Below are 14,299 nucleotides of genomic sequence, written 5' to 3'. Positions count from 1 at the left end.
TCTCATGGGCTACTTGCATGTTTACAAGCTTTTCTTCAGTAGGCACTTTGATTCATTTAGCTTACAATGTAAATAAATATATTTGCAGATATATGCCAAGTAGTTTAAATATTTATATTATGATTGCCTAAAACTGTCCATTACTACTTAATTTTCAGTTGCCTATGACTTGGGTAAGCATTTTCCAGTTTTTACATCAGATTAAAAGTAGAAGTCCATTTTCATGGCAAAACCAACCCCAATAAAACCAAACAAAAAACCCACAAACCCCTCAGCCATTTCAAAATACTGAAACACAAGCAGTCTCACTACTATTAACCATTTCCCTCTTCAAATTTATGTTGCTTAAACATGTCTAAAGATAATCAGGAATCAGCAACTGTGGACTTAACATAAATATATTTTGCTTTCTATAAGAAAGCCCATTCATAGACTTGACAGACTCATAAGCCTTTTGCACGTGCATGATGGACTCGTTCAGAGCCACAAGGAACATTATACACTGGACCTGCCAACAAAGAACTGAGCCTCTCAGGGAGGGCATAGACAAAGCTGATACTTTTCCAGGCTTGCATAGCCAAGGGTAACCATGATTCTGACATTTCCAAACCCTTGAACATCAGAATTTGCAACCTGAATGATCCTTTAGCTCAGCTTGCGTAGGCATAACCTGGTGTGTTTGCATGCATACCCATAGGGGTTTGCCATCTCTATCTAAAGCTTTCCTATGACATCTTGGAGAAATGCTGCTCAGGAGGAACTGCCAAGGCAGATTCTTGAGGGCCTGGCAATAAGGGATCTAGAAAGCCTAATGATCAACCTCTCTCCTTTCCCAGCTTCCTCTGGATGTACACAGCTGTGTCTTTCTCAGGACACAGGAGTAGAAGGAGGGGTGAGACAGAGATGTGTGAGAGTTGACCACAGCTATCAAAAAAACCTGCTGCCCGCTCTTGTTTAAAGATGAACACAAGATGAATGTGCAAGCCTTGCTTTAATGATGACTGCATATCCACTCTAATCTGCCTTCCCACTTATCCGTTATATACAGTGAAAGTAGAATAGACCCAAATGCAGCTGAACCTTCTTCAGCACAACTCACTCTGCTGTAGACTACTCCTTAGTCTCTATTTCTTGGGAGCTGGCATACTTTATTCTATCATATGTGGTCTTTAACCCCGGTGACTGTTCCCCATGACTCACCATGACTCTGTCAAGAGCATGCAGGTAGCTGGTCAGGAGAGCATGCAGAGATTCTCAAGAGTGCATGGAAGAAAGACTCCAGGAACCCCATTTTTTGCCACACCACCACAGTCATTGACCATTATCTTGCCATTTCTGGCACCCCTGGCTATTTAGGGCTAACTGTCAGCACTGGTAGCAGATTAAACACGTTGAGCAGCAATACTGCAAGGTGGAAGCCATAATCTGGACTTTTCTTCTCTAACACTAAAGCATCACAGACAGCCCAGAAAAGATAGAAAGAGGACAAAAACAAGAGTATGGAGAACTGATCAATGAGGATTCAGCAGTGTCTATGTTGAAGGACTAAAAAAGGTCATGTAAGTCTTTATAGACAAGCAATGTCTTACTCACACAAATTTTTTTATGGAGCCTTCATCCTATGCCTTGCTGTCCTGCCTTCTCTCAGCACGCCTGACATGTTTCCCACCTAGTGTAGTATCTTCGGTTCCCTTACCACCACTTCCCTTATGGATATCTATCAGTAGCCCAGATCCTTCCATAAAGGAGGGGTTAATTTCCTAAATCCCTCCATCACGCTCTTGGCTTCATCTCATTTCTCCCACATTCTTGCTGTTAGTCCTCCCAGCTTGCGAAGATGATGCCTGCACATTTGTCATGCAGCAGGAATGTCAGCCAGTCCATGAAGGTAACCGGGAGGGCAAACTTTGTGGTTTTTTTTCCCTTGCAACTGACTGACCCTTCTCCTCACCAATTTGTCATGCTTTCATCTGGCTCTGAAAAATCCTGGTTGAATATTACAGTGGGACTGCACACCAGTCTGAGATTCCTCTTCCTTTCAGAAACTTCATGGGTATTTGTCTTTAGTGTCTCACTTAGAAAAGGATCTAGGAACCTAACCTTAAAATTTAAACCTTGCTAGGTACCACCCAAAACCTGTGATATGGACAGTCAGCTTTACATTTAAAAAAAATCATGGTGCTGAGTGCAGTAATGTTTTCAGATGTCTTTTACTAAATTTACACCTACAGTTTTTGTGCAGCCAATCTCACAAAGGACAAACACAGGCCTACTAAAAATAAGCTGAAAACTGCACAGAAGAAAAACGCTGGGACAGAAAGGATTTTGTTGTTGTTATTATTGTTGTTGTTGTTAAGGATGGCGTGAATGAGGGGAAGCAATGAGTGCACCGTCTTTCATTGCCTCGGCAGGATAAGAGCTGTGAAAGGGACTAAGCATGCTCAGTGCAACAAAAGAGAAAATGAGAGGGCTGCAGATAACATGCTCTCTGGCATGCAAAAGAGGAACAGAGACTATAAGAAGATGCCACAGGGGAGGAAGAAGTAAACACAGACAGGGTTGGAGAGTCCTTGGACAGGGGAGGAGTGGGAAGGCGTGAGGCTGGGAATTCACTGAACCCTCTGTGCAGTCGCTCTGGTCACAGCTTGGCCTCTCTTCTCCCTGGGGTGGACAGCAGGAAACTGGGTTATGCTCCCACAACTTCTAGCTGCATGTACACATGCCCAGGGAGAGACTGCAGCTAGACCAGGCAGAGAACATATGGGATGATGCAATGTGGATAAATAGAAAATTTGCTCAGTTCAAACTGTCAGGACAGAAGACAAGGTATGAGCATGTAATGGGGTTAGATGTACTCCTGACTATATACAATATGTATGTTTGCAGTGCCTCCATCCTAAGAATATAACATTCTTAAAGCATGCTATAAGGCAGGAGTCAGAACAGCTATTACCTCTTGTCGTTTCAAACAGGCAGACTTTTTCAGCAAAGTCCCTCCCTTGGCAAGAGGGGCCAGAATGACATGAGAAACTAAAGGTCCAGGGCAACTGGAGTGAAGAAAGGGAAATCAAAGAGAGAAAAGGGATCCCCCCAGTGAACCATGTGTAGTGGAGGCAGAAGGGCGCAAGGGATGGGGCAGGGGGGAGAAAGGAAGATAAAGTTATGATGAATGGCATGGGAGATGTAATTGTGTCATGGAAGGTCAGAGAAGAAAAGGGCAAGTGTGAAAGGAAGCCAACAGGACTGAAGGAGGGGGAGAACATGCAGGAAGAATCAGGCAATAAGATCTCCTTGGAAAGATGAGAGGTGCTGGGGTACTGGCTTTCACAGCACTCTGGGTAGGAAAGTCTGATTTACAGCTCTGTGACTTGCATTTACATCCAGCAGCTGGAACTGCCTTAGAAATACAAACCTGTGTCTCCCAAGTAGTGATTATTTCTTCTGGAGAATAAAAAAGCTCAGAAATTGTTACTGTTCATGCTGAGGACCTGGCACTGGCAGTAGTTGTTATCGTGTGCATTTATAAAGATCTCCATCACCAACAGTACCCGAGCACACAAGGAAGTTGAGAGTCAAGGCAGCCAGGTGCAAACCTGCCTACAACATGTAATGTTCACTGCTAAAAATTTTGTGGCTCATTTGAGACAGTCTCTGTCCATACTGCTGTACGCTATGTACCGAAAAGAAGGCTTCCAGCACACATCTTTAATTCTCATCTGTAATGGGAGATTACAATTTTAAAATATTTGTCAAGAATTATCAAGAGCTATGCCAGAGATTATTTGTACATCAAAAGCATTTATAAAGTGCAGGAGGCTGTCTGGAAAAGCTGATTTTTAGATTGAAAATACTGTGTTATCCTGACAGCTTTTCACTGAGAGTTGTAGCACGTGTGTTCGCACTTTTATTATAAATCCTTGTTCAGCTGCTGAAGGAGCTAAAGCCATTCTTAGTTCTCTAAAAGGTCTTTCTAATTCTCAGCTCTCCCTGTGGGAGACTGGAGGCCAGCTATTCTTTCCACTTGAGGAGTAGGTACCTAGAATTCTTGACAAGTAAAGCTCTTTGTAAGCAGACCAAAGCAGCCTAAAAGCAAAGACATTTGTTAGGAGTTATTTCACTACATGCAGAAATTGAGAATTGTTGGTTCTTGTCCTAACTTGTCACCCCATTTCTAACATGTGCTAAGGACTGTTATGCTTGAAGAAAAGACCCTTTACATAAGCAAAAAAATGTCTCTATCCCTTGTAAGAGAGAATATAAAACATCACTAATAAAATTATTCAACAAAGGCAAATAATGTGTTTAAGTGCTCACCAATGAAAATTTAAAATACTCATTTTATGTGTCAGTGGATGAAGAGTAACCCCTCTAGAGCTAAGTTTATAACGATCTTTTCCCATCTTTGAGTAGAGGGTGTTCTCAGATGTGTGCTGGATGTGGCTGATAAATATGATGGGCAGCGTAATCCTAATGCAGAACCCAAATCTTTGTCCTCAAGATTGTACCCAAGAAGTCACATCTGCAGGCCATGACAGATTAGTTCAAAAGAACTCCTGAAGAGCCAGTAACTTAACCTCAGTCATCGCTGCAGTGCTAAGCTTTCTACAAAGATTTCCAAAACATCCAGCCTCCCCACAGAATAAAAAAAATTAGTAAAGCAGAAGAAAACAACCATTCTAAATCCTTAATACAAGCACTATTAAACTTTTAAATACATCTAATTTTGGTTTTATAGCCAGAATGTGTTTCTCAGTACCTAATTTTAACTCAGGGGACTTAGTCACCTAAATTGATATTTACAGCAATGGTTCAGTAGAACCACTAAATAAGACATGTCTATAGAATCACAGCATCTTAATAGTTTATTTTAAAAGACATCAGTTCTAAGAATTGGGATGTAAGAAATACAAGCCTGAAATTGTCCACTCTAATTTATGTGCACTGGACAAAGCTTACTACCATAAATGAGCACCTGTAAAGCAACACCATCACACTATTTTTATCATTTGTTTAAATCACATTATATTAACAACAGTTTAGGAATCATTCACCACTTGTCATCTAATAATATGTTTTTTAGGTTATATGAAAAAGAGGAAAAATATCACCAACATTATCCACATGATATATTCCTTATGTCATCAGCTCTCCATTATCTAGGACAACCTGAGCCTGAGAGACACCATGGACAGGAAAACCCAGTGGCAGTACTGTTGCAGACCCAAGAGTCACTCTGGTATCTCCGTACCACATTCCAGTTTCTGCAAATGCTCATTAGTCAAGCCAGCTCCTCACAGATAAGATATGGAAATATGACTGTACCAGTGACACAGTTTACTCATGGCTGAATAATCTTCCCACAGGCTTTGGCGAGTGAATAATCTTCGCAGTTAGACTCTCAGAAACTTAATTTTTTAAGTCTTAGTCAATGCTCTTGATATGGTATCCTCCTTGTCAACACAGAAGAAAGAAGTGAACCTTTTATTTTCTAATATTTTTTCTTTATTTTTCTTCTTTTCCCAATGTTACATTTTAAACCGGCCTTTTAAGCTAAGGATGAGAAACAGCTGCATGTATACTACAGCCATACTAGAGGCAATTAATGAATCCAGTGTCTGATTTTTTAAAATTTTAATTATTGTTTGATTTTGATTTTCACGATCTGTTTGTTGTATATTTGTTGAGGACCATTTAAATTATTGTTTAAGATGGAAGGCACTCCTAATGGCATAAAATATTAAGCATGTTTATATTTTCATAACATAATATGACTCCCCTTCCCAAGCCAGATCCCATCTGTTAAGACAACTTCTTAGATCTTTCTAATGTACATCCACTTTCCAAGCAGGATAATTGGAGATTGCTAGTCGTACCCCAGCACATAGAGGCAATGAGTAGTTGTCTTCATGTTTTAGTGTGCAATTTGTATAATAAACAGGAGAGTTAATGTAATTAATGTAAATATATCTTCCTGACCAATTTGGGCTGTGGGTTTCAAACACACTTGAGGGAGCTGGGGGCTAACAGAGCAATTTCACATATCTGAGTTCCTTAGAGAAGTCAAATAAAATTAAGCCAAAAAAGGTGGAAATTAACTGTGTCACCTTGATGTCCTAAACAAGAAAAATAAAGACCCTCCAACTGTCTTGAAGTGCCCCTTCTCACAAAATTAAATAATACCTTAATGAAAATCTTAATAACTCATGCTTTTCTTTCTTTTAGCTTTTCCTGTGTTAGTGATAGCCAAGGTGATTTTATAACAAATTACTTCTTTTTTGTTTGCTTGTTTGTTATTCAATTCCTTCCTAGTACCCTACATTTTGAGCTTTTATATTTTAAGTGAGGTAATTCTGTCATCTGCAAGTTCATCACATTAATGATTTAATTAATAAAGAGGCAAAACCTGATGCATTTCCTTTTATGTTTTTGGAGTGAATTCTCCAGGGTAAAAAAACCAGACTTCTTCCTGGTTGTATTAGCAGTATTTACTCTTTGCATTTGTCATTTATTATAAACTTTTCTTCTGCATTATCTCATTTCTTATTATAAATGAGCACTTTTTTCATGTTAGATACTGTTTCTCATCACTGTGTTTTATCACTGGCAAAAATACAGCAGGAATGCAGGTGGTGGAATTTAGTTTTTTTTACGCAAACCCTTTGTTTTTCTGTCATGTTTATGCATAAATAGCTCTTTAAAGTAATAAGCATTATTTTGAAGATACACTCAAGTATTATGTGGGGAGTTCCCTTTGGTGATACAGTTCTGACTGTTGCATACCATTCTGCCTTGTAATCTCTGCAGAAAATCATTAAGTCCTTACATTCCATACAGGAGAAGATTTTACTTGGAAAGATGGACATCCTAGCCTTCAAACCATTCTCCAGTCCCACCAAGCATGTGATCAGAAGCAAATTCTTTGTGGTCTAAAGTGTACTAATCATGTCTAGACCCAAGAAGAATTCATACTAAATACCTATAGAGGAAGAAACACCTACTTGCCAGTGGGTGAATGTTTCTCACGAAAAGGTCATTTCACCCTAATCCTTCAGTCATCAGAAGAAACCTCTTGAAGATGAGCCTGGGAACTGTGGGCTCATTTATAACTCTGCACAATCCCAGAAGCCAGAGACTTAACAGAGATATATTTTTGACATTTTATAAACTCTCTTCTCCACCGTTAACCTCTCTCTGCTCTACACGTTATAAAGTACAAGTTTTTCTTTTTTCTCCCAGGAGGTAGCAAGCCTAAACTTTCTCTCTTTTAAGTATTTTCCCCTCTCTTGAAGTATGCTCCATACTTCACAGGTACCAATAACCTTTATTTTTAAGCGATGATCTAGTTGGCATATAACCTGCTAAACTCTGAGCAACCATTCTCAATTCATATTTGTCTTATAGACTCATAGAATCATGGAATGGTTTGGGTTGGAAGGGACCTTTAAAGATCATCCGATCCAACCCCCAGATCTTTGAAATCTGTTGCTTTTATTTCAGTCCTGAAGAATGGCTTCGTAAGTCTGAAAGCTTGTCTGAATTCTTCAACCATGACAGTTGGCATGTTAAAAAAAATACCTCTTCCTACAAGCCTCATATCTGCAGCAAAATATTCTATCATCTTTATCTGATATTCAATAATCTGTATATCTATGCATTATTAAGGTGCTAGAAAAGCCACACTATATAATTATTTCTTAGTTTATAATTAAGCATGCACAGTGTGTAATCAATTAACAATAAGCTACATACACATGTATGACAGGGAAGGACTTAAGGCTGTGTATTTTCTTTTCACATTTAGTCTTATGTGAACAGCTGTGTAGTTGTACCATTGCATTATACAGTTTTACATGTTTATTTAATACTTCTAATAAAATTGACACTGATAATTCATATTTTTATTACCATGGGATAGATCTTTTAACTATAACTTGCCCATGTTAAATACATCACCCATTTTTACTGCAGAAAATAACAGAATTTATAGATTATTTCATTTTGCAGTGCTAGGGATATCTATGAAGTCAAAGTGAGTTCTCTGTATACACAGAAGGAATAGCAAGTCAAAGCTAATTAGCGCGGTGAGAATCTGGGAGAATTTGCTTACTGTCTTCAAAATTTTCCACATCTTGGGTGAGCTGATCAAGCAATAAGTGCTTTGTAACCAGCTGCAAGGCTGATTATACACTTTTGTTTTGTATTTGTTTTAAATAATATTTCCCTGTTAATATGAAGTAGTTTCCTAAGTGAACGTGTAGAAAGAAATAATACTTTTTTTCCCTAGTTTACAAGATAGTTGGTTTTAAAATTGTGCATTCATGGAAGCTGAGTAATGCACTTAATGTAAGTAATTTTTTGCCCCTTTACTCTACAGGAGGTTTTAGTGGGAGAAACTTCCTTAAGAGCTATGCGCCAGTGCAGAGGAAAATGTGCTAGTGTACTACAGCTATGTGGGAAAGAGTTAGATAGGTAATTGTATTACTGATTAAGCTTAAGCTTTTATAAAATCTAAAACTTTTAGCTTGTATTTTTTCTTTAATCAGATAAAGAAATGAGGGATTTAGCAAGAATGACAGAGTTTTCTAGCATGATCAAAATTCAGCATGTTGTGTTCTGGTGTAACAAACTGGAATGTGGGATGAGAGAATCCAATCAGTATATATTGAAAACAGGCAACTTATTTTTCCTTTATATTTTTTGTATCCAGCTAATATGAGAGTGAATATTATCAATATGAAATTTAGATGGTCTTTCATGAACACATGAAAGAAAGACAAGAAAGGCAACAACACATTTCCAGTTGTTTCTCTGCTTGACAGAGACACCAAGTTGGGTGGGAGTGTTGATCTGGTCGAGGGTAGGGAGGCTCTGCAGAGAGACCTGGACAGGCTGGAGCGATGGGCTAAGGCCAACTGTAGGAGTTTCAATAAGGCCAAATGCCGGGTGCTGCACTTGGGCCACAACAACCCCCAGCAGTGCTACAGGCTTGGGGAGGAGTGGCTGGAGAGCTGCCAGTCAGAGAGGGACCTGGGGGTGTTGATTGACAGCCCACTGAACATGAGCCAGCAGTGTGCCCAGGTGGCCAAGAAGGCCAATGGTATCCTGGCTTGTATCAGAAATAGCGTGGCCAGCAGGGACAGGGAAGTGATCTTACCCCTGTACTCGGCACTGGTGAGGCCGCACCTCGATCACTGTGTTCACTTTTGGGCCCCTCACTACAAAAAGGACATTGAATGACTCGGGCGTGTCCAGAGAAGGGCAACGAAGCTGGTGAAGGGTCTGGAGCACAGGTCGTACGAGGAGTGGCTGAGGGCACTGGGGTTGTTTAGTCTGGAGAAGAGGAGGCTGAGGGGAGACCTCATCGCCCTCTGCAACTACCTGAAAGGAGGTTGCAGAGAGCTGGGGATGGGTCTCTTTAACCAAGAAATAAGTGATAGGACAAGAGGGAATGGCCTCAAGTTGCACCAGGGAAGGTTTAAACTGGATATTAGGAAGCATTTCTTTACAGAAGGAGTTGTTAGGCATTGGAATGGGCTGCCCAGGGAGGTGGTGGAGTCCCCATCCCTGGAGGTGTTCAAGAGGCGGGTTGACATGGCGCTTGGGGATATGGTGTAGTTGGGATCTGTCAGTGCTAGGTTAATGGTTGGACTAGATGATCTTCAAGGTCCTTTCCAACCTAGATGATTCTGTGAAATTCTGTGAAATTCTGCTGCTGTTCCTCTGTATAATATGAAGACAATCCGAAGTCTGTAAATGTGCTCCAAGTTAAACTCAGTAGTGTTACGATAGTAATCCTCAATTTCTGAGCTATCTTTCAGGTCTTTAACTAGGAGATCATAGAGTTAGAAAACAATATTTCTTCCAGAAAATTAAGAAACAGAGTTTGAGAAAACTCTTTCCCAGATGGTTCTGAATTAATCAGGTACTAATCCCAGATAGTAAGAAGTACTAATATGACTTAAAATACTTGATACTAAATTTCACCATTGAGGGCATCTATATGGCTTTCAAGATGACTTTTGCTTACTATTAAAAGTAAGTGAACAAAAAAGTATCATCAGCCACATCTAGGAATTGAAAAAGACCTAAGTATAATCTTGATGAATTCTTCACATGTATGAGACTGAGCTAGTCTGTCATGTGTTGGTTCTTGCAAGCACCATCAGCATCTAAATTCAGTGCCCTTAAGGCAACTCCAAGGTGCTACACCTGAAAATCATGTGCAGTGTGATGAGCCCCCCATTCCCTGAGTCCGGTTACAATTTTAAAACAGTTCTTCAAACAATGAATTTGTGTGTAGCTCCCAAGAACAAATTGGACCCAGAATTTTCAAACTACACGTGAAACCATGGTCATCTTGTAATTTCTACTCCCTGATACAACGAATTAAGCCTTGAAGGAGGGAAATGAGAAATAATGCTTGACTGAAGACAAACAGTAAGTATCTTCATGTGCAGGACAGATACTCAGAAGTTCAGCCATTTCAAAAACTTGATTCATACAAATGTCCATGAACACTAAGCAAAGGGCATAACCACAGTTGAATCAAACAGCTGTTTGCTATTAGAATGAGTGTTTTCAAGTACTACGTAGGTAATATTTGGACAGTGTATCCTATTGTTTAGGATAAGTTAAAGAAAGCATTCTCTGGAAACAATTGTTTCTGCTCAGACTCCCATTATCGCATCTCTCTTCTCACCCTATCTTTCTCTCCCATTAGCTGCCATGGTACCTCATCTACGTCTGGTAAAACAGATAAGTGGTTGTCATCAACCCCACTACATGAATTACTCATTATATCTGCTCTCTGAATACTTCAGATGCTCTGAACAGCACATTTCTCTTCCTCTGGCCCCAGGCAGTTTGTAAGACCCTTGCAGTCTGCGTGCTGACTAAGGGAAATGTGAGTTGAAGGGTTCCTCCTGGCCCTGACCATAAGCACTCGCTTGTTAGTGGTCTCCTTGCTCAGCTTGCTTGCAGCAGCAAAACTCGCTTCTGGGCAGACACCCACCTTGTTGAGAACCCAAATTTCGTATCACCTAATGTGGCAGACTGAAAGTTATGTAGCTATTCACACTTTCTCCACAGCTATGGGTGAAAGGAAAGCGGCTCTGGAGGGCGACAGTGGAGTGGGGCGAGTCGTGCTTGGGGAGCGCCTGCCTTTCCCCACGGACTGCCCAGGGATGCCAGGCAGCCACATCTGACAAGATGCCCCATTTGTAGGTGGTTACAACCTGGTGAGATGTATCCAGCTGAAAAGACTACTGTTTAACATCTTAGGAGTTTCAATTTCCTTTGAAATAGAGACAGACTTATGATGGATTTAGCCCACTAAGTAGGGGCTAGATCTGTGCTAAACTGCAATCGGCTGCAGTCTTTTGGCCATATGTTTTTGATAATTGTAACATTCCTTGAATTAAGGTTCAAGGAAAACTTCAAAGTCTACTGTTGCTCGGTGAAATGAATACTACTAATGGCATTAATCCATGGACGTCAGTTGGACTCCCCACCTGAGAAGAGTAAGGAATTAGTCTTTTGTAATGATGTATAGTCACAAATTAAAATCCTTTAGAACTGCTGGCATTTTGGTTCATCTACTAAAAGTCTTATTCAGAGAAAAGAAAAAAAAATCAGCACAAAACATGGATGATTTCAGATTTTTTTCTGCCATTTCAGAAAATAAAGAACTAACTACTTTTGTCTCTGGGAAGTTAAAATACATTATTTTGTTCATTTTTGTTTTGTTTTGTATTTTCTGTTAAAGATTTAAAAAAATAGAAGTACCCCTAAACATGTGTTACTACAAGTGCATGTAGAAGTACAAACACAAGGAAAGGCAAACAGTTAAAAAGACCTTATGATCTGAAATTTGAGTCTCAACTTACAAAATAACCAGTAATAACTTTAAAAGCAGAAGAACTACAGAATTCCAGTAGTTAAGATTTCAAAAAGAAAAGTAACTTGTTGGTATCAGATTTGTCCATTTGGTCTCAATTTGTAACTGAGAGCAGTACAAAAGATATAAGTAGTGACAAGTCAATTGGACTTTTAAAGTGTGTTTTGCTTAATATTCAAAAAAGGCAAAACACAGAGAAATAAACTTTTGTTTACAGCATAAACTTTAGCTTTTGCCCCTTGATGTTATTTCCATATATTTATATCCTGAATTATATTTACCTTCCATAAATAATGGGATAAAAATAAATGGAAAAGAATTAGTGTGCTGAGAAAAAGCAGACTGCCACTGAATGATAAAGGATCTACTTATATGTTGTTTCAATAGACCAACTGATATGTCTAGTAAAAACAGACAAGCTTTGATGCATACAAGCCTGTTTTCAGATCTAATAAAAGATATTACCTCTCCTTACAAGGTCTGGCTAGCTTATTGCCTTACACCGTTCTGGCTACAGAGACAGTGCTATTGCTCAAACATTATTACTACTACTAACCTCCCAGCTAAAATAACACTACTACTACAAAAGTCCTAGTATGAGTTACTGCGTATTTATCAAACATATTTTTAATGTATGTAATCTCTCAGAAAGGCTGTAGAGCTACATAAAATACAACATGGCATAAAGTTAATCTGCGTTATATTCTGAAGTGACCTGTGACAGCGAGATACTGGAATAGCAACACAATTGCAGTTATCAAAACTCAGTCTTCAGAACTCAGCAATGTAAACTGACATTTACTTACTATACTGTTTCATGAAAAGAGAAATAATGATTTTTTAGAGAAGTTTTTGACAACGGGCATTATTTTTGCAGGTAATTGGCAATAAAATACAGATAGCCGAGAAAAACTTCTGGCAAAAAAGAAGAGTGGAGTGACACATAACTAAAGATTCCCAAATCCTACTACTCTGCATGCTGCACTGTTAAATCCCTCTTTAGACTGAAAAAAATCCCAAGAAAGAAAAAGAAAACTGGCTTTAGAAAATAACAAACTTCCTTCCCGTACATAATTTTAGACTTAAGCCTTTCTGACAAGCTATTCTATAAAGCTCGGATAAAACTATTGATACAAGATCTGAAATGGATCTGCACTTTTGTTCAAATCATGTTAGCATGCTTGTTTCAAATTTTGTGGTTTACTCTTAAATAATCTTTTTCTATAGTTTCTTTCTCTCTGATCACACCTTTGTCTTTTTTTTCCATTCCAAAACTGCAGTAGTAACCTTTTTCCTGACAGAGACTACCCTCTTTTGAAACTTTTCAGTTTCTTAATGATATTGGTTTCACATGATCCTGTTGTCTAGCTGTCACTCTGCCTATCAGTTCCCCCTGAGCCTTTCAGCCAATTTCAATAAACTTTGAACGAGGGATAAGGGCTTCCAGTGAGATGTTAATTCCTACAAATTTTAGGAAGATTGTTAGCTAGAGAAGGAAGAAATGCCAAAGAAGTGCCCACTGTTGGAAAGGCAAGAAAATTTAGTTATTATACCTCCTGCTTGCTATTAGCTAATTAAGCTCATGACCAGTCCAGCATATTTAAAATAAACCAGGCACTTTAGGGATGTAATTCAAGGTTGCAGGGGGACTGGGGTTGGAAGGGAACAAGATGCTCAGACATAGGAAAACAAGCTTCTTTAGTCCTATTGCGCACATAGTAACTCTTGTGTTTAGAAACACTGTGTAAGTGAAAATGACCATCACATAATATGTAACAGATATAATTTTGTGAACAACAGTCTGCTTCAAGTTTATACTGGTGCAACAACAAACACTCTGTGTGCAGAGATGCATTCAGAAAAACTGAGGAAATGGCAGTAGTTCATGAATCTACAGAATTTTTTTGCAGTATTTTGACAATGTTCTTATCTAGTCCATTCAGGAATAACATTGACAAGTATTAAGAAGAGTTCCCTTCCTCCCTCACTCTACTCCTAAGGCTGGAAGGAAGTCAGACTTCTTAAAGGTTCATGTGGATGAAGAGGACCATATGGTTGTCAAATCAATTTGTTGAATTCTGTCCAAATCCTATGAGATGAATGCTTTTCACATGGACACCACATGGTTTATCTGAGGACAGTTCAACTAGGAACCAAATAGACAGGAAAAATAGAAGTATTCCAAATTGCTCCCTCTCCAAAAGATGGACAAGATAAACTTTTGGGCCTGTAAATGGGAGTTTTCACAACCAGTCTCTGTGATATTTGGTAGACACACACAGAATTTCTGTTTATGCTATTTGTTTAACCCTTATTTGAACAACTAAATGAATAACAGGAAAATGCCACACCATATTTTTCTTATCATAAGAATTGTTCCTAATCAGATACCATTCTTTCTTC

The sequence above is a fragment of the Strix aluco genome, chromosome 2 (assembly GCF_031877795.1).
Source record: "Strix aluco isolate bStrAlu1 chromosome 2, bStrAlu1.hap1, whole genome shotgun sequence".
Taxonomy (NCBI): domain Eukaryota; kingdom Metazoa; phylum Chordata; class Aves; order Strigiformes; family Strigidae; genus Strix; species Strix aluco.
The sequence above is the reverse complement of the archived record's forward strand: the minus strand, read 5'-3'. Positions refer to the sequence as shown.